This window comes from Mauremys reevesii, linkage group 17 (assembly GCF_016161935.1).
Source record: "Mauremys reevesii isolate NIE-2019 linkage group 17, ASM1616193v1, whole genome shotgun sequence".
Taxonomy (NCBI): domain Eukaryota; kingdom Metazoa; phylum Chordata; order Testudines; family Geoemydidae; genus Mauremys; species Mauremys reevesii.
Genome location: NC_052639.1, coordinates 7,804,318 through 7,824,449, shown reverse-complemented (window position 1 = coordinate 7,824,449; position 20,132 = coordinate 7,804,318). Strand labels below are relative to the sequence as shown.

The 20,132-nt window shown below is 56.8% G+C and overlaps 3 non-coding genes across 3 annotated transcripts; 1 reads left to right on the top strand and 2 right to left on the bottom strand.

Moving 5' to 3' along the window:
• Positions 1–1,581: 1,581 nt before the first annotated feature.
• TRNAK-UUU lies at positions 1,582–1,654 on the bottom strand. Its single transcript has one exon. It is a non-coding gene; the product is annotated as a tRNA-Lys (tRNA).
• A 2,758-nt stretch (positions 1,655–4,412) lies between these two features.
• TRNAF-GAA lies at positions 4,413–4,485 on the bottom strand. Its single transcript has one exon. It is a non-coding gene; the product is annotated as a tRNA-Phe (tRNA).
• Positions 4,486–14,743: 10,258 nt separating this feature from the next.
• Positions 14,744–14,816, top strand: TRNAR-UCG. The gene has a single exon. It is a non-coding gene; the product is annotated as a tRNA-Arg (tRNA).
• Positions 14,817–20,132: the final 5,316 nt, after the last annotated feature.

Genomic DNA, 20,132 nt, shown 5'->3' with positions numbered 1-20,132 from the left:
AAAATATTTTTGCAAAGAACTTTCATCCCACTTGTTTTGATTTCGAGAAACAAACTGGTTTAGTCTGAAGGGGATTTTCTGACATTGAGCAGGCGCAGTGTGTCCCGTGACAGCCGCCCGCTATACGGCGGCCCCTGCTGAGGGCGCCCTGGCTGCAGCTGGTTCTGCTGGCGCCCTGTGGTTGCCCTCGTTTGTCCAGGAACAAGCCTCAGGTGAGCTGAGAAGAATCCTGTCCAACTGAGTCTGGCAGCCACCATCATGTAGCCAGAAGTCCCCACACCTGTTGGGGAAAAAAAACAGCCACCAGAAAGTGGTCCATTGTCTCATGCGGTGCCAGAGCCTGACACAGCGCCCGTGGGCAACCTTTGCTCTGCACACGCCGGCTGGTTCCCATGGAAGATGTGTCTCTGCACGTCTTGGTACTTAAAAGGTACCTGTGCCACTGGCAGATACTTTAAGGCTCCCGGCAGTGAGTTCTGGGGACAGTTGCTCACTTTCAGTGAATGTAACTGTATGTGCAGCTCTGTGCAGTCACATTTGATAGAAGTTTGGTAATTAAATTATACAAGAGGGTCAGGTTCAGTGGCTGCTACCACCACTATGTTTTGTCCCGAGAAGCCTTTACAGCCATTCTGAGGGGAAATGGGCCCTTTGCCCACAGAAATGGTCTATAGGGGACGGCTCCAGGCAGCAGGCGGAGAGATAATCTCATCAAAATGATTTGACTCCTGGGTAATGTAAGCAAAATCACTACAGGAATGACTGGAGTTTCTATTGGCACTTAACTTGCCTGCCCCTGGCTGGCTCTGGTTGTACAAGATGGACGTGCAGTCAGGGTTCAGTTGTGTAAAAAGGGATGTTAGGCAACAGAGAACTTTGTGTGTGATGATGTAAGGTTTTAAGGACCTAAACTGACACTCATGGTTTGTAAAACTCTTGTTTTGAAGGTTTAAGATGAATTGGTTTGGTTCTGCTTTGCTGGGTTTTTTTATAATGCCACTGAAAATCCATTTGAATCATTCAAAGTGGCAAAACTGCCGGACACCTTTTGCCAGACACAGGTAACTAGTGTTGTTTGGGTTTGGGATTTAGCATTTAACCCTTAAGGTACCTCACTACTCTATAAAATTCAAGACCAAAGTTATGGCTGTAGTAAGGGGCAGCCAGAACCAGAAGGATGGAGAAAGAAACATTGGTTGGACAGGCGGACGGATGGACAAACCGAATAATTAAGCCTCTGTTTAAAAAAAAGGCTTAAAAACATTAAAAGGAAAAAAGGGGCAAAATGTTTCCCAGTTTACCAAAAAACCTCAGCCTAGCTCTGCCCTTGGGGTTTGGGGGTGGGGGGTGACAATTGCGGGGTTTGCCTAGGGTGCCAGGTGCTGCAGCTAGTCTAGGGCTGCCCCTGCCCAGAGGCCTTTATCCCTCCAGCCTCCAAGGACAGAGGGGGTGTCAGGAAGTTGCCCCTTCAATCCCACACACAAAACCCCTTCTTAGGAAAGGCAAAATCCTGAAGAGAAGAAGTAACATCAAGAAGGACTCCGGAGACAGAGGTTTTTCAGACCTTGGGGAATAGTTGAGTGTCTGACCAGAGACTTGAACCCTGGACCTTCAGATTAAAAGTCTGATGCTCTGCCAACTGAGCTAGCCAGGCTCATGGAGAAAATAAGCAAGTTCATGCAGAGGAGAAACTACGGAAGAAAAAGAGCCCAGGAAACACTAGAGGAAACCTGCTGGTCTCTCTCTCTCTCTCTCTCTCTCTCTTCCCAGCCCTGGCCCTGGCCTGCTCCTCCCGCCAGCGCCCTGAGGCATTTTGCCAGCACCATGCCCCAGTCAGCTCCACCCTCCCCAAACGCTGGCAGGCCCAGCTCAGGGACCTGGCCGCTCTCACAGCCGCCTCTTCCGCCCTGCCCAATAGGGAGGGGGATTGAGTCTCCCTCCCTCAGGCCTGTGCCTCAGCATTCCTGGGGAAAGACCAGCGCCGCCAAAGTGACTTTGGGCCAGTAGGTCAACCAAGAGGGCGGCCTCCCATGACTGGCTGCAGCCCAGCTGCAGGACTCAGAGTAAACCCAGCTCCCATCCCTCCCTATAGGGCTCCAGGCAAGGGCAGCCTGCTGGATCCGGCGTCCCCTCTGGTGCGCAAGTCACAACAGCCAGCAGGCAAAAGACCTGCTCCTGAGTCATTTGAAAGAGCAAGACAAAGCCTTGAAACTCCACCTATGCTTAGGTCTGAAGCCACAGGTCCCAGAGTCCCCCTGAGATCTGAGCTCAGCTCCCACTAGTCAGTGTTCTGACAGCTGAACTTTACGCCAGGGGACCAGATGGTGTCACAGTCTCTAGACACCTGTGACCCTCAGCTGGCAGGTTTGCACTCTGCACTCACAGCTTCTCTGCAGCTGCTCCCGCTCTCTTCTCCCCTCGGCTTTCTCAGCACCTGGCCCCACAGTGCTCACTGCCAACCAGAGACTGTGCTTTCTGGGCCTGCTCCTGCAGATGTGGGCTTCTATCCTGCTTCCTAAGGACTCAGCAGGAGAGAGGGGCCTTCCCAGGAAATTGCTATGGCTTCTGGGAATCCATGTGTGGCTCTGGACTTGCCCAGGATGTGTTAGGTGACTGGCCTGCACAGCAGCTTAAAAGCCAGCTGCTAAAACTAGGGCTCAAACACTGGACCCCCCCACGGTTAAAAGCCTCATGTTCTTCCCAACAGCAGCTTCCTCTCGCAGGACTCTCTTTACTTCTCCATCAACTATAATCCTGATCTACCACGTCCGTGGGACCTGCCCTGAGTCCCCGCATCCCCCTACTTTGTCTTTGTTCCCTGCAGGCTGCAAAAATGTCAGGGGAGGCCACCCCCTCCCTTCACTCAGTGCTCCCGCTCATATCAGCCATCTGCAGCCTCATCTCCTGGAACTCAGCCAGCTGTCGCTTGATCTGGTTGTACTGTCTCACATTGACTGGCTCCCCAGCCTGGATGCTCTTGTGGAAATCCCACAGGCGACGCTGCAGGACTTGGCACTGTTGGTTTCTTTAATGTTTGTGATGTTTGCCCGACCGCCGGAACAAAGCCGCCAACTCCTCCCTCACCGACTCCCACCAATCCCCCTGGTAACCACAGAACCCTCTGATGCTTTCCCCTTCTGCCAACACCACCAGGCCTCGCCCCCCTGCTCCTTTATCTTGCAAGCTCTGGATGTTCAGCTTCCAATGTCCTCTGCCGTGGGTCAGGGAATTGCCCACATTGAGCACACGGTGAGAGCTGCGTGATCCGAACAGTCCATTGGCACCACCCTGCACTGGGCTGTCGACGTGCTCTCCTTCACGTAAATCCGGTCAGTGTAACTTGTGGCCTGTCCCCGCAGAAAGGTGTATCCCCTCTGCGGCTGGTGTGAGCTCGGGTCAGAGGAATAGGAGGCAACCGCCCGCCCTCCACTGGTTCCATTACGGAGAAACACGTCCTCTAAGCCGACCTCGCTACAGACCTGCGCCAGGTAGTGCTCATTGTAAAAAGGTTTCCTCTCACGGTCAAGAAAACGGCACAAGTGGTTCTCAGGCCGGCTGACAATTAAAATCAGCCCTAACACCAAACACTGTGTGGTCCAGAGGAAGGGAGCCAGTTCCCACCACAGATCTTTCCTTTCACAGCTTAACATCAAGTGCCGCCTCCTGGGCCTCTGAATCCCTGCCACATTCCACGTGCCAGATGCCCCTTCCCCAGCACTGTCGTCACTCAGCTTTGCAGAGGAGCTTCCCTCCCAAGTCCCTGCCCCCTCTGGCACCATCTCCGAGGGCCGTCCTGCCTCACTCTGTTCCCGCCATTTTGCGTCGACAAATAAGTCATGTGGGAAAGACAGCTCCCATCTCTCATCCTTATAGGTCAGGTGGGCCAACTAGGGGGAGAAGCCCATGCTCTCTGTTATCCTGCTGGGGAGCTCAAAATCAGGTACTTGCCTCAGATAAAGGTGCTGCTGCCCAGGGGCGGCTCTAGGCACCAGCAAAACAAGCTGGTGCCTAGGGCGGCAAAATGGGGCGTTCCTGCCGCCGGGGGGGGGCGGCAGGCTGGGCCGGCGGACCTGCCGCAGTCATGCCTGCGGGAGGTCCACCGGAGCCCCGGGAGGACCGGACCAGCCGCAGGCATGACTGCGGAGGGGGCGCTCGTCCCGCGGCTCGGCTGGACCTCCCACAGGTATGACTGCGGCAGCTCAAGAGGAGCCGCCGGACCCGCGAACCGTCCGCAGCCGCGGGAGGTCCGGCCGAGCCACGCGGGACCAGCGGTCCCTCTGCAGTCATGCCCGCGGGAGGTCCGCTGCTCCCGCGGCTCCGGGGCGCCTCCCGCGCATGACTGCTTGGGGCGGCCAAAAACATAGAGCCGCCCCTGCTAGGCCACCCCCTGCACAAAGAGGGATCAAAGGGCCTGCCAAAGCCTGGGATTGAACCAGGAACCTATAGATTTTCAGTCTAACGCTCTCCCAACTGAGCTACTTTGGCAGCCATGGAGCAGTATTTTGGCCTCTTGCTTCTCTGTCCAGGATGTTTTTGCAGCAGTTGCAGACAAAAAGGACGTCATTGTGAGCGGCCCATGAAGACAAGACTCGCTTTTGCCTGCCTTTCTCAGCTTGACTTGCTGCCTCACCCCGTTCCTGCCCTAGTGCCCGGGTTGACCTGGTGGTGGAAGGGGACTGGGGGCCAGTGGCGTGGGGAGGAGGTTGAGCTGGACCCTGAGCTAGACTAGACCCTGGCGGTGAGAGTCTGGCCACCACTTGCCGCCCCCCGCCCTGTTGTCCTGGCTTCCCCCACTGGCGTCATTTCGGGAGGGAAGTGGGGCTTCTGCCTCCCCTCCCCGATTTTCACACCGCAGAGGAGTGTGAACAGGAAAACGAACGGCTGCTCCACACCCCACCGGAGGAACCCGACACAGCTGAGAGTCTGTGCAGACATCAGCCCCCCTGCCAGCCCCATAGGCAGCAGCAGCGCCAGCCCCCCAGCACCACAGGGGCACTCAATGCACTTCCTGTGGGGAAATGGCTCCTTGGCGTCCAGCTGCTAGAGTGAGAGCCAGGAGAGAGCAGTGTCTGGCTCACCGTGGGGGAGAGCAGAGACCTGGTGAGTGCGGATCTCCCTCAGCCTCCCCCACAAGGCTGGTCACTTCTATTGTCACTGTGAGAGTCGGTGCTTCCCTTCAGAGCCGGCCCTAGAGGGGTCTGTGACAAATCCCCCTTTCCACCCCAGGCCCTGCCCCCACTCCACCCCTTCCCCCAAGCCCCCACCCCTGTCCCATCTCTTCCCGGCCTTCACCTTCCTGCCCCATTCCTCTCCCTCCCCCACCTCTTCCTCTCCCTGCTCCTCCCCCTCCCTGCCCAGCGCCTCCTGCACCCCACTGAACAGCTGATCACTGGCAGGTGGGAGGTGCTGAAGGGGAAGAGGAGGAGCTTGTCGGCAAGGCCTGTAGTGGGGTGGGGGAGCTGGCTGCCAGTGGGCGCTGAGCACCTATTTTTTCTCTGTTGGTTCTGCAGCCCCCATGGATTCGCTGACTCAGCTCCTTTCGCACTCTAGAGAGAGGAGCAGAACCAGGGCTGTGGCTGATCTATGGGGCACCAGGTGAGTGGCAGAGGCTTCAGGCGCTGAGAGTTTGCCTGACCCCTCAGGGACACAGTGTGAGGGGGTGTCCCAGGGATCTCTATGAAAGGAGCAGAACAGGATTTCCTTGAGGTGGGGAGAGAATCGAGAGTGTCTCAGGGGATTGTACAGAGGTATTGCCCGGGTGAGAGACTGGCTAAAACACAGGCCTCGCTGTGAGCAGGATTCACGTACATGAACCCGAATACTCTCTCAGTCCTCAAAGAGAGACCTGGAGAAGGAGACTTGCTGAAGCAAAGCCACAGGGGTCTCTGAGGTTTCCCTGGCCCCTCGCCCCTGTCCTGCCTGGCTGATGTCAGCATCTCTCTGTGAGGTCACCACCTCCCCACCGCCTTGGACCAATAGTCTGAGGTCCTGCAAAAGGCCTTTGTGATGTCACTGCCACACCCCTCCCTTGCTGTGCCAATGTCCTGCCCCTGGCCAGGCACTTTGGAGGTTTGAGCTACTCCCTGTGGATCACCCCACTCAAGGAGCATTCGTTCTAGGCAGCAAGCCGGATAGACAGGAAAACGTCAGACGCTGCTCCCAATACTACACTCAGTTTTTCAGAAATTAGTCGCCTTTATGATTTGGATGGCGAAATGTTGAGTGTTTACATCCATATCAAGCACCCCCGTATAGTGGAGCTTCTGAACATAATGGAGAATGGAAATGAAAATGTTTTTCTTTTTTTTAAAAAAAGAAAGAAGGTTATAAGAGGGCACGGGGCTTTGAACTACCATTGAGCTCTACCCCCATCACAACAGTAGAATGGAATCGTGATCTCCAGGACTTTCACGGACAGACCCTGCTTCATCGAGCTCCTTTGCCATTCCCAGACCACAGATGGTTTTAAAAATGGGGTTTGATTAAACTTCATAAATGTGGTAACCACCACAGCTTGCACACCCACTGATATAGCTTCTCCCACTGACATAGCTGCCACCTCTTGGGGAAGTGGATTAACTGCACCCACAGGAAAACTCTCTCCCTTTAGCACAGAGCAGTGGTTCTCAAACTGTGAGTCACGACCCCAAAGTGGGTCATAACCCTGTTTTAATGGGGTCGCCAGGGCTGGCATTAGACTTGTTGGTGCCTGGGGCTGAAGCCAGAAGTCTGAGCCCCACCACCCAGGGCTGAATCCCTCAAGCTCTGGTTTTGCCCTCCCTCAACTGGATAAGAGGGCACAGTGTGAAATGTTTGGGGACCCCTGGTTTAGGGTGATGTTCTCAATCACTTCTATGCAGTCCAATAAAAGCTATTCCTCACCCACCTACCCCTCCATCAGGACCGACTAGGTATGTTCTGCTGCCCTTCATTCATGCAGGAAGGATAATAACATTTCATTCCACTCAATCCGAAAGTGATTTGTAACCCGCCACCAGCCAAAACTGGTCATTTTGGGGAAGCGGCCCCATCATGCTGCATACCTAGGCAGAGTAGGTGTGTCTGTGCAAACACGGTCTGTTCCTGAAGTCTTTCCCCCAGCTCCTCACTAGATGTGAGGGGGGAGCTCATTCAGCCCCTGCTTCCACTTAGTATTTAAAAACTCCTTATTGTCCCTATCTCTGCTGGCCTTAGATTTCTCCTCCTGTCTTATTCTTGACATTTCTCATGAGATGGCTGAGTGGTTAAGATAATGGACTGCTAATCCATTGTGCTCTGCATGCATGGGTTCAAATCCCATCCTCATCAGGTGCATTTAGTCTTCACCCCTCCTTTATAGACAACCATCTCCCCCTTTGGTACAATGACAAATCAAATAATGTTGCTTCTTGCAAACAAAAAGCTTCTTAGAAACTCTGATCCCCCCCTTGCTTTAAATAAAATGTCTAAATCCCAGATTTCTAAAAAAAAATTCTCTAGTGCTGTATTTCTTAGTTTTTATCTCAAAAGGGAACATCCTCATCTTCTCCCCCAAACACCCTGGGACCTGCCCAAATTATTAAAATACCCTCAACCCGAGCAAGGCCAGAGCAGTGAACCAGAGCTAGTGTCTAGGCCAAGCTGTTCTGAAGGAGGCAACTCCAACATTTTCTCCCTGCTTCCCTTGGCAAGGTCTGACTGAGAAAACAAAATTCCCCAAAATGAAAATTTTCTGCTGAAAAACCAATACTAGTCTGGTTTGGGAACCAGGGGCAGCTCCAGGCACCAGCACACCAAGCACATGGTTGGGGTGACAAGCTGCAGGGGATGCTCTGCTGGTCACCGCGAGGGCAGCAGGCACCCCAGCCCCTCCCCTCCCAAAGCTGGGGGAGAACCCAGGAGTCCTGGCTCCCAGCCCCTCCCCTGTATTTCCACATGGCTCCATCCAACAGCCCCGCCCGGAGTGCTTAGAGACGAGGCCAAGGGAGAAGCAGGAGGTGGAGGGGGGGGCGCGGTGCTGCGGGGGGGGGCAGGGCCGGACCGAGACCCCGGGACACACGAGTTCGCGTCAGGACCCGGAGGGGGGCGGGGCCGGGGCTCTCTGGGGGCGGGGCGGGGATGAGGAGTTGCCTTGGGGGTAGAGGTGTCAGGTTGACCCAGGGACCCGCCCTCACCTGGGCTGAAGAGGACGGAGGCGCCCCGGGGCAGGCTGGGAGTTGTAGTTCCTGGCTCGTCTCACAGCGGAAGTGACGGGACGGTTGCTCAGACAACGCGCCCCCTCCCGGTGCACTCTGGGAAGCGTAGTTCTCTCTCTCTCTAACGCGCAGCCTCTATTGGAGGAGGGGCCATAGCTCGTCACTTCGCCGCGCCCCTCCCCGCTCCCTGATTGGCGGAGAGAGCGCGGGACAGAGACTCGGCGCGTGGGGGGAGGCCCCGGTTCCCTCGCCCCAGAGGCTTCGCTGCCCCCACCCCCCCGGCGCGCGCTGCGGCCGTTGGGATTCGAATCCCACGTGGGATCTGGGCTGGGGGGGGGCACAGGGCAGAGGCAGCACGGAGTGAAAGGGCTTCACCCCCCCCCCCAGCTGGGCCTGGGGGGCAGCAGCGGGGGGGGGGCTGAGCTGCCTGGGAGCAGCCCCACAAGCAGCAGCCTGGGGCCGCGGGGCCTTCAACCCCCCCCAACCTGCCCCCGCAGTGTCCCCACTGTGACCCTCCCGCCAGCCCCGCCCCGGCGTCCCCTCCCCACCCTGTCTGCTCTGCCCGGCCTTTCCTTCGCCCCCGCCCTCCTCCCCTCAGCGCCCGACCCCGACATCCTCCTCCCTGTCCTCAGCACCCCACCCTCCTTCTCCTCCCCCTCAGCGCCCTGCCCCTAACTGCCTCCAGCCCATGTCTCCATGGCTGGGCCCCACTTTCCCATCCCCCCACTGCCCCAGTCCATCCCCAGGGTGTGAGGTTCCTCATCTCCAATCTCTGCTACCCCTCAACCTGCCGGGTTCCCCTTTTCAGCCACTGTGGGGTCCTCCAACCCGCCCCCACCCATCCACTCTGGGCTCTAAATCCCACATTCCCACAATGCACCTTGGTAACCCCACCCTCCTCTATCCCTAATCCCCCTAGTCCCTTCCCTGGGGTCCCCCTGGACACCCCAACCCACACTCCAGTCCCCACATACATCCCAGTCACTCATTCACATGCTGAGCTAGTTCTTCAGGGGCCCCCACAGCCCCCCAAACTCCTCCATCCATGAGCCCCATGGACCTGTGGCCGGGAAGTGGGGGAAGCTCCCACTTTGGCTGGGCTGGGTGTGGGTTTTAATCTTTTCCTGGCTTGTGTGTGCTGAGCTCACAAAGGCTTTTTTACTCCCTCGGGGTGGGGGGTGGTTTTGGCCGAAGGTGACGTGGTTTGGTAGCCCTGTGGATGCTGCGTGGTGTCTGGAATGGGGCGTGTGTTCCCATCATGCCCCTTCCCCTCTGCCTGCAGAGCTGAGCACAGACAGGTCTGAGGAGCAGAGCAGGAGCTCTGGGAAGGAGAAGAGCAATACGAAGATGGAGTCTAAGAGGAGGCCAGGTGACGTCTGTGCAGGGAGACATGCTGGACAGCGCCAAGGATTGGGGAGACAACCAGGTCTGAGCCCAGGGTTCAGATTTCTAATTGTAGCTGTGATGGCAGAATGGGAGGAGGGTTGAAGCCGGAGCCCTGGGGTGTGGGAGTAGTGAGAAGAGGAGTCTCGCCACCATTGCTTTTTATTTTCCTCTTGTGTTGTGTTTTATACCAAGGGAAAAGAAGTCGCGGGGATGGAGTCCAGCCCCAAGGTGAGATGGAAAGTGAGCGAGAGCAGTGACAGGGTGAATCCTGTTGATGCCAGGCAAGACCTGCCCAGCTGGGATGAGAGTAGCTGTCTCTGTCGATGAGAGAAGTATCTGGTTTGGAAAGGACTCTGCTCACAGCCCTCCTGGCTCCAGGCAGGGACTTCCTGTTACCTGGGTGTGGGTTTCCAAACTAGCTGTGGCTTCAAGGGAGATGATGTTGCCATTTTTGAGGGCTGATCATCTCTCTGGCCAGGAGTGGTGTGTGCTCCCTAGCAGAAAGTTGGATCCATGAGGGTGACTCCCTGTTCTGAGTTTCTTTCTTCCTCTGAGGTTTCTCTCTCTGTGTTGGCCAACTTACACTCAAACTCTCTCTCTCTTAGTGTCCACACTAAGTTCGGCATCAATATGGTGATCCTGGGGAAGCTTGGGGTCCCCAGGTTGCCTGAGGAGGGGTGAACCGCCCCAGGTCAGGAACGGAGCCAGTCACAACTCCTGTGCTAATCAGTAGAGGGGTTGCGCCTGTGAATAGCCCCTGCAGCATAGCCTCAGTGAGACATGATGCCGAACTTAGTGCGGACACCTGATCGGCACAGCCCCCTGCAGCCCAGAACTCCTGAGCTCAAGCGATTTGCCGGCCTCAGCCTCCCCCAGAGCTGGGATCACAGGCACCAGCCACGGGGCCCGGCTGGTTACAGGCTCTCCCGCTTCCAACTTCAGGCTCAGCCTGGGAGCTCTGTGCTCAGAGCTGGTGGAAGTGGAGCCTGGAACTGAGCTGATGCGCTGAGGGTTATTTGCACTGTGCGCTTCACATGGAGGTGAAAACACGGGGCACAGATCTTTGAGCACAACCCTCGTCCTGAGCAATGGGTGAGGGGGGGGGGCTGCATAAAGAGAGATCAGCTCTCCCTGGCAGGGCTGCAGTGGCTCTTCACAGGGGCAGTCCCACGGCCAATCGGTACCAGAGTTTTGAAAGCCTCCTTTCCTGGGCTGGTCTGGTTCCCCTCTCTCTAGGGGGACTGGCGACACCAAACTTCCCAGAAACCATCATAGCGAGGCCAACCTAAGCACAGACACATGCTCAGCACCCCGGGGTACAGCCCTGAACCCCTGCAATCAGCTACGCTCAGCTGCCACCCAACAAACGTTACACGCAGGAGCCTTCATGCCCCACGTGTTCAGGTCCCTCCCAGCGCCAGCTTCAAACTCCGCTGCTCAGTTCTAAGCTTTGGCCACACGGGGGCAGCCTGGAGCTCAGCCAACGCCTCCCGTTGCTGGTTGCGTTTCCCGCTCCTCGTGGCAGGTCCACACCCCGCAGGCAGATCTCTGAACCGGAGCCGAACCGTTCCCCAAATCCAGCGCTTTAGCAGCAGCTTTGCTAGGAAAGCGCTGACGTCCCCAAGTAACGTAAGAGCCAGAGCGCTGTGTGCGGGATCTTCTATTGGGCCCCTCACCGTGGAGTCTGTCAGGCGCAAGGAGGAACCAGGGAAATGTTTTCATGGCGTTTAAGGGCAGAAGGGGCCATTAGCTCAGCTAGTCTGACCCCCGAATAACACAGAATTACACCATGACACGTATTGATCCCACAGACCTTAGACAGATCAAAGCTTTTCAGCCTCAGGAAGGAGGCTAAACTGGGTACCAGAGGCAGCGAACAAGGGGCCCCCAAGGCAATGGCAGGGAACTGACGAGGTGAAATATGCCCAGATGATCCCAGCAGGCGACCCACCCCCATGCTGCAGATTAAATCTAGAGTCGCCTCTCCCCTTGTGGGGCACCCTAGACCATTAAGGATCTCTGGTGGGTGGGTGTCTCTCTCCCCCTAGTCAGGATCTCTGGGACGTGCCTGTATAAAAAGAGACTTTGATTCACTCAGGCTGGGCTGCCATCATGGAACAGACCAGGTCCTTCTGTGGAGGGTTTGCGTTCCTCCAAGGACGTGATCTCAGTGTGTGTGGGTGTCCCTGTCCCTTCAACCCTTAACAATCCCTGGTGCATGGGTGCGCTGGGCCCCATTACAATCCCCTCTGTCTTACCCCCCATGAGGGATCCGGTGGATGTGGGTGTTCTCCACGCTGCTGGGGGTGTCTGGTGCCCCTGTCCCTCCTGGTTAATAGTGGAGTGTGTGGGTGTCCCCCAGCCCGTTAAGGATCCGTGTTGTGTGGATGCCCCCGTTCTTCTCATTAAGAATGGTGCAACGGAGCATATGGTGTGTCCCCCACCCCATGAACTAGCTCCCGTGTGTGGTTCCCCTGCCCCCCATCCAGGCTCTGTGGTGTGTGGGTGTCGCTGTTCCTCTTTTCAAGATCCGTGTGGCAGGGGGGCGTCCCACCCCCAACTCAGATTCCCCAGCGTGTGGGTGCTCCCATCCCCCCCCCTCCAGGCTCTGCGGGGGGTGTCTAAAAAGAGACTGTGTCTCATTGTCTTGCCCAGGCTACACTGCAGGGGTTATTCACAGGTGCGATCCCACTACTGATCAGCACAGGAGTTTTGACCTGCTCTGTTTCCGACCTGGGCCGGTTCACCCCTCCTTAGGCAACCTGGGGACCCCAAGCTTCCCCGGGATCACCATATTGATGCTGAACTTAGTGCGGACACCCGATCAGCATAGCCCCCTGCAGCCCATAACCCCTGAGCTCAAGCGATCCACCAGCTTCAGTCTCCCCAGGTACTGGGATCACAGGCACCAGCCACGGGGCCCGGCTGCTTTTATTGCTTGGCACCTGGAGCTTTAAACTCTGCTTGTGAGCTCTGTGCCTTGGCCAGATGGGGACAGCCTGGAACTGGGAAATGCTCCTTCTCCCCCAGCCCCCATCTCATGTCGAGCTGCAGGCGCCGCTGTTGTCCCAAGTAAGATCCTGGATGTTTCGGTGCCCCCCTTCCCCCGCCCAGGTGTCCGGGTACCTCTGCCCCCCATACAGAATCCTGGCTGTGTGGGTGTCCGTCCCTCTGCAGAGGATCCCGGAGTGTGGATGCCCTTGTCCCCCCTACAAGATCCTGGGTGTGTGGGTGCCACTCTCCTCCCCTAGAAGATCTCTGGTCGGTGGGTCCCCAGGGTGTGAGTGCTCCCATCCCCCGATACAGGCTGGGGGGGGTATGACTGGCTCTCCCTGTCCTGCCCAGGTGGTGCTACAGCAGCTGTTCACAGGGGCAGCAACCCCACTGTCACCCTGCAGCTTTAACCTGCTCCAGGGGTGACCTGCTTCACCCTCCTGTGGGAGCCCGGGGACCCCGAACTTCCCAGAATCACCTGATTGATGCTGAGCTTAGCACAGACACTGGCTCAGCCTGGCAGGGAGCAGCCCTGAGCCCTGACAATCAGCTTCCCTCCGCCTCCTGCTGCACAGCGAGGATCCCACGCGAGAGGCTTTATGCCCAGTTTGTTCAGGAGCGCCCCAGGCTCCAGCTGTAAACTCTGCTGGTCAGTTCTAGTCTTTGGCCACACGGGGGCAGCACTAACGGTCCCATCTAAACGCTGTTTGCGTTCGGCCCTTCGGATCCCAGATTGTAACCCGCGGGCAGATCTCTGAGCGCAGCCAAATCCCTCCCCAAACTGAATATTGAAGCAGAAGCTCCCGTTGGAAAGATCAGGATTTTTGCCTTTAAAAACAAGGAAAATGTCTCCAGCGAGAGACTGAAGAAGCTCAATTGATTTCATTGACTGGAGGTTAAGAGGCGATTTAATCACTGGTTTAAATACGTTTTACAAATTCCCAGAGGGGGGGATATGTGATTTGAAGTGTTCTTTAATTCACCAGACAAAGACTGAACAAGACCCCATTGGCTCGCAGTCGATGTCAGAAAATCCCAACTGGAAATGACCATTTTTTAACCCTGAGGCTAATTATCTAGTGGAACAAGCTTCGCAAGGGAGGTGGTGAATTCATCATCACTTGCAGTTTGTAAATCAAGACACCTGGTGTGTGGGTGTCCTTGTTCTGCGTTTCGGGATCCCTGGTACATGGTGCCTCCCTCCCACCAGTTCAGGATCCCCACAATGGGTGCTCCCATCCCCCCATAAAGTCTCTGTGGGGGATGGAGGGTGTCTAAAAAGAGACTGTGTCTCACTGTCTTGCCCAGGCTATGCTGCAGGGGCTATTCACAGGCGCGACCCCACTACTGATCAGCACGGGAGTTTTGACCTGCTCTGTTTCCGACCTGGGCCAGTTCACCCCTCCTTAGGCCAAGCTTCCCCGGGATCACCATATTGATGCCGAGCTTAGTGTGGACACCCGATCGGCACAACCCCCCGTGGCTGGGAGCTCTGGGATCCACCCACAGCAGCTGGGAGCTGTGGGGTCCATCCGTGGTGGCATGGGCCTGTGGGAGCCCCTTCCGACACTGGTGGCTGAGAGCTGTGAGGCCCCCACCGGCCGACAGCTCCAGACTTGCTACCCCAGGGCTGAGGTGGAAAATGTCACTGAGATCTCTGAAAGTCACAAATTCTGTGACCCCCCTTTATATAATCTTAGCCTTAATAGTTGTTGACTGTCTCTCTCAATCTAGTGGTCTGCTCTAGCGCGGATGGGACAGGGAAGACAGAAGCTCACCCCCCAGCACAGGTTTGGGCAGCAATGGCTCTTGGGCTATTTGCTGTGCATGCAGAGGACTTGTCCAGGCCGGTGGAGCAGCTCAGCCAGATGAGGAGCTGGAAGAAGGAGACCTGAGCAGCCTGGACATCCCACTTTTTCTCCACAGCCACTGCCTGTCAGCAGGATTCCTCCTTCTCCTCAGTGAGACCAAATCTAAGCACCTAGACAGCCGGTCTGTCCGCTGCACCCCAATCCCTCATGCCTGAGCCTCCCTGCCAAGTCCTGTACCTGGCTCCAGAGAATTGTCTCACATCTCACTGGGAACTCGACTTCTTGTACCCAGAGAGTCTCGGCCCCACTCAGTAGAGGACCTGAGAAACACAGTGTCTGCCTTTTCCAAATCAGTGCTTGGAAAGGTTTTGCTTCTGTGACCACGTGGCCTAATGGATAAGGTGTCTGACTTCGGATCAGGCGATTGAGGGTTCGAGTCCCTTCGTGGTTGTGTTTGTGCAGTTTTACCTTTGGGCTGAACGTCCTGCTCCCTTCAGGGCTGGAACCTCTTCTTGGCCGCTCAGGCCAATGCTCTGGCTTCAGCTAGAGCCCCAGGAGGGAGTTGGGGGTTGGGTGTCACAAAGGCTGGGGCATGAGCCTCAGGTGCTTCCAGTCTCACCTTTGCCCTTCCTGACTTGCCAAAGAAAATGGGCGGCTGCCCGGGCTAGTGTGTGGAGCAGTTTCCCTCTTCCAAGAGTGCGCCTGTCCCTGTGCTGGAGGGGGTTGCTACATAGCACCTTGGGAGCCTGGGTGTTTCTCTGCTTCTCGCCAGCTGGGGAAAAGCCTCTTGGGGTAAAATCTCCTGTCCCACTGCCAAAGTGAGCACCTTGAGTGGGAACGGTTAGAGGCCCCACCAGGGGGGCTGGCCCTGCTTTCCTACCATCTTCTGATGTTGGCCACAGAGCATCAGCAGCTGGCTGTGGGTGGTTTTCAGTGGGGGTTTGGCATGCCAGGGAGCAGGGAGCAGCCTGGCTGGGTGTCTCTGTGGCTGTCTGCTGGCCACACATAGGCATGGTTCTCCCCTCCTCTTGCCCTGCCCTTGGTTGCTCTGTGGCTTTTAAGCTTCCCTTGGAGCTGTCAGCACCAGCCACCTCTGTCCTAGGTGCCCAGAGGAGGAGAAGTGTGTTGGGCTCCAGCCTGGGACTCTTCCTCCCTCCTGCCTTTCCCTGACTATGAAACCTGGCCCTGGCCCTCCTTCCTTTAAATGCCATGTGGGCAAGAGGAAAAGTGTGGTAGAAAGCACAAGGGCCAAACTTGTGGGCATCATAAATCCCAAACACCCAGTCAAACCATAGCCACTTTTAGACCCCATTCCAACCAAAGACCTGGCTCCAGTGGGGATGAGTCACTCAGCACAAGGTAAACAACTCATTCTTAGACAGCTGGAGATAGGAAAGCACTTGGATCTCCAGGGATTTAACCACAAGGTCCCACTGAGATTTGAACTCAGATTTCAGCATGCCAACCCTTACACCATGGGACCAGCCTGTGCTAGTTTCTCTGAACATTGGTGACCCTATCATAGAAGACCAGGGTTGGAAGGGACCTCAGACGGTATCTAGTCCAACCCCCTGCTCAAAGCAGGGCCAATCCACAGACAAATTTTTATACTAGATCCCTAATTGGCCCTCTCAAGGACTGAGCTCACAAACCTGGGTTTAGCCGGCCAATACTCAAACCACTGAGCTCTCCCTCCCTCACAGGCCCAGCTTGTGTAAGGGACTGTTGGCCTTTTACTAAAACTAAGTGGGTTTTTTTTTGTTGGCCAGTTCCCAGTCCCACTAGAAGGGGGAAGGGTCAATGGGAAATCAGGCCCCTGAGACTAACAGGCCCGTGGGGCAATGGTCACCAACTGGTAGGGAACAAGTGAGAATTTGTTAATGAGTAAAATTCCTGGTGAAAATTGGCAAAGCTGTGGAGCGTTTGAAAAGTTCCAGTGAATTTACACATGAAGATACAAACAGAGAGACAAATAGAGAGAAAGAGAACATCACAGACTGCACAGGCCCACACAGACATAAACAAAGACCAAACCCACACAGCACACAGAGCCATATACACAGCGGTGAGCTCCAGCCGGTTTGCACCGGTTCGCAAGAACCGGTTGTTAAATTTAAAATTAGAATTGTTCCAGGACAACCGGTTCTAAAAAGCTTTTAAATTTAACAAAGGCTCGGGCAGCTGTCTGCCCGGCCCCCGGCCACAGCTCACCTCCCCCTCTCCCCTGAATGATCCTCCCTCCTTCTCCTCCCCTTCTCCTGCTTCCCGCGAATCAAATGTTCACGGGAAGCCTGAAAAAAGCAGCAGCAGCAGCAACAGGCAGGTAAGCCGGGTGCGGGCGGGACGGCTCCCCCAGGCCCCGGCCGAGTGCCCCAGCCAAGTACCCCTGGCTCGGGCTGGTTCCGGCTGCGTGGCTCAGACCCAGCCCAGCTCTGGACCCAAAGCTCCGGCCCTGGTGCCGGCAGAGCGGCCCGGCCCGGTGCCAGCCCGGCCCGGGAGTCGGGGCCCGCGGCTCCAGCCCCGGTGCTGGCCCAGCCCGGGAGTCGGGCCCGGTGGCTCCAGCCCTGGTGCCGGCCCGGCCCGGGAGTTGGGACCGGTGGCTCCAGCCCTGGTGCCGGCCCGGCCCGGGAGTTGGGACCGGTGGCTCCAGCCCTGGTGCCGGCCCGGCCTGGGGAGTCGGGCCCCACGGCTCCGGTGCCGGCCTGGCCCGGGGAGTCGGACCCCACAGCTCCGGCCCCAGGCAGTGTGGTAAGGGGGCAGGGAGCAGGGAGGGGGCGTTTGGTGGGTTGTGGGGGGGGGGTGGATAGAGGTCAGGGCGGTCAGAGGGCAGGGAACAGGGGCATTGAATGGGGGCAAGGATCCCGGGGGGCAATCAGGAAGGAGCAGGGGTTGGATGAGATGATGGGGGCACTCAGGGACAGAGAGAAGGGGTGGTTGGATGGGGCAGGGGTCCCGGGGGGCCATCAAGAATGAGAGGAGGGGTTGGATGGGGCTGCAAAGGGCAGTCAGGGGACAGGGAATGGGGGGATGGGTCAGGGGTCCCGGGGGGGGGTGGCAAAAACATGGGGGGTTGGATGGGGCACGACCCCCTCATGAAGGAGGGAACCGGTTGTTACTATTTTGGCAGCTCATCACTGCATAAGGGAAAAGCCACACAAAACATAGAACAAATCCACACCAAAAATACAGCAAAAGCCCACAACAGGAAAGCACAAAAATCACATACCAAAAGAATACTTAGCAAAAAACAATCTGCATGCAACAGTCACACACACACACACACAACTACACAAGGCATCCACCAAAATCACACAGGACCCACATGCACATCAACACAACAGACGAAAACCACACCGACATACAGAAAGCCAGGCAGGGTTTGAGTCTCACAGCGAAGAGGGTGAGCACACAGGTGGTTTGGGGAGCAAAGACTGAGGGGGAGTCGGGGGCAGTGCTCTGGGCTCTGCTCGACCCCTCCTGACACAGGCGGCTGGTGGAGAGCAGAGCCTGGGAGATCTGTGGAATCTGCCCTGCTCTCTGTAAAGCAAGGGGACCTCGGTGTCTTCTGAGCTGCAATTGTATTTTCTGCAGGCAAAATGATTGGCAGAAGCCATTTGTTTAAAGGAAACTAGTGCTGTAGGTGAGGTTTGAATTCACAACCTCAGCATGATTCCACTCAGCCCTACTCTGCAAGTCCTGGGCACTAACCCACTGCACCACTGGACACTACCTGCAGGAGCTTGTCTCCATGTTTCATGGATGGATTAGTGGAGTGTGGGGGGTTGCATTAGCTAAAACAAATCCATATTAAAGGCTGCAGGATGGCAGCAGCAGAGGTGGGGAGCCTCCTTCCATGTGATAGAGCTGGTTCCCCCTTCCATTGCTCAGGGGAAGGTTGGTGCTTTGAGCCCACCCGGTGCTGGAACGTCCCATGGGTGAGATTAACAGGACTCTTGGGAAGGGAGGGGAAGTATTTTCTATCCCTGCCTAGCTCCATTGGTCTCCTGTGGCCCTTTCGGCTCTCTGCTCCCCTGTTGGGGAGATGCAGAGACAAGCCCCCATCTGGGAGAGTCACCGAGAGGCTGTGTCCCATGGCGTGTGTGGGGGAGAGGGCTACGGGTGGGATGGGGCTCAAGGGGAGAAGGTTGTGTGTGACAGTGTGTGGGGGAGGGGGATAGAAATAGTGGAAAACACAGGGGCAGTGACAGTGAAGCCCCGTGTCTGAGTGTTATGACCCTGTGTGGTGCTGCCATTCACCTTCCCCTCCTATGGTCTCAGCTTTCATTGAATCCAGCATTTTTTCACCTGTCCTCACCACAGAGGTGTCCCACACGCCTCAGCTACCGAGTGTCCCTCTTAGAGACGCTGAAGACTGGAACTGATTTCAGCTGCTGGGCAGCTCTGCTAGGTCTTTATTCATTTGCACAGGAAAATGCTGAGAGTTTAAATTCATTTCAACCCCCCGCCCCCCTTCAGCGAACTCCTGAACATACTGGAGATGGGTCTGGAAATTGATTTTCATTTGAAAAAGCTTTTTAAGGGAATCACTTGGATTGGAACTAGGAATCTATTACCCTGCAGGGAAACATTCACCCACTGAGCTACCCTCACAACAGAGAGTGTCCTGTATAGCCCACAGCAGGAACAGTTTTTAATGTGGGGGTTAGTAAACTTTCTCTCTGTACAAACACCACAGCTTACAAACTCCCCACCCCCACTCTGTGTCACCAGAGCACAACAACAACTCTCCTTGGGGCACACACAGCTCCCCAGCTCCCTGCCCGTCAGTCTCTCCAGCATTGCTCCAATCCCTTAAAGCAGGGTCTCAACCTCAATTTACCTTAGGGCCAGGGCCAGTCCTCCAGTCCTCCCAGTGGGCCAATAATGTCACTCATACTGCCCAGAACCCATCCCCCAAAACTCCATTCCCCAACCTGCCTAAGGCTCTGGGAGGGAGTTTGGGTGGGGGGAGGAGGTCTAGGGTGCAGGCCCTGGGCTGGGGATTGGGGTGCAGGAGGGGTGCAGGCTCTGGGGGGAGTTTGGGTGCAGAAGGGGTGAGAGGCTGGTCTCTGGGAGGGAGTTTGGGTGGGGGGAGGAGGTCTAGGGTGCAGGCCCTGGGCTGGAGATTGGGGTGCAGGAGGGGTGCAGGCTCTGGGATGGAGTTTGGGTGCAGAAGGGGTGAGAGGCTGGTCTCTGGGAGGGAGTTTGGGTGGGGGAGGGGTTCTGGGGGGCAGGCTCTGGGATGGAGTTTGCAGCGCTGTAACAAGGGGGAGGCGAGTGAGGCACTTGCCTCGGGCGCGCAAAGTGGAGGGGCACAGCTCTACCACGATCAGCGGCGCTTCGGTGGCAGCTCTACCGCTGCCACTTCTTCGGCAGCAATTCGGCAGTGGGTCCTTCTCTCCAAGAGGGACTCAGGGACCCGCTGCTGAATTGCCACCGAAGAACGAATGAAGCGGCAGTGGCAATTCAGTGGCAGGTCCTTTCCTCCAACAGGGACTCAGGGTCCTGCCGCCAACTCGCCTGGCGCCGGCCCTTGCCTCGGGCACAAAAATTCCTTGTACGGCTCTGGGAGTTTGGGTGCGGGGTGCAGGCTCTGGGCTGGGGCAGGACGTCGGGGGAACAGGAGGAGGGGTGGGGGTGCAGGCTCTGGGAGGGAGATTGGGGTGGGCGGGAGGGTTTGTGTGGAGGGAGGGGGCACAGGCTGTGGGAGGGAGTTGGGGGCAGGCGTGTGTGGACCGGGGTGCAGGCTCTGGGAGGGAGTTTGCGG